The sequence below is a fragment of the Eimeria mitis genome, genomic scaffold (genome assembly GCF_000499745.2).
Source record: "Eimeria mitis Houghton genomic scaffold, Emh_scaff731, whole genome shotgun sequence".
Lineage (NCBI taxonomy): Eukaryota > Apicomplexa > Conoidasida > Eucoccidiorida > Eimeriidae > Eimeria > Eimeria mitis.
The window spans coordinates 11,977-12,225 of NW_013575338.1; positions in this window are offsets into that span (position 1 = coordinate 11,977).

Sequence of the window (249 nt, forward strand, 5' to 3'; positions counted from 1 at the left end):
CAATTAGACTTGTGCCACTAAATGAGCTAGACGAATTAATGCTTGTAGTTCACACGCACTACAGCAGCAGTGTGGCGCGCTTCACTCCTACAGCGGCAGACAGCCCCGGGTGTCTCAGACACGCATGACTGTTTTCTTTACTGGACAAACCTTCGCTTTGGTGACATCATCAAATAAGTAGGTAAACATTGGCGGGTGAAGGTGTGTAACGGCAGCGGTAGCGGCAGAGCAGGAAGTTGGCGGGGGGGG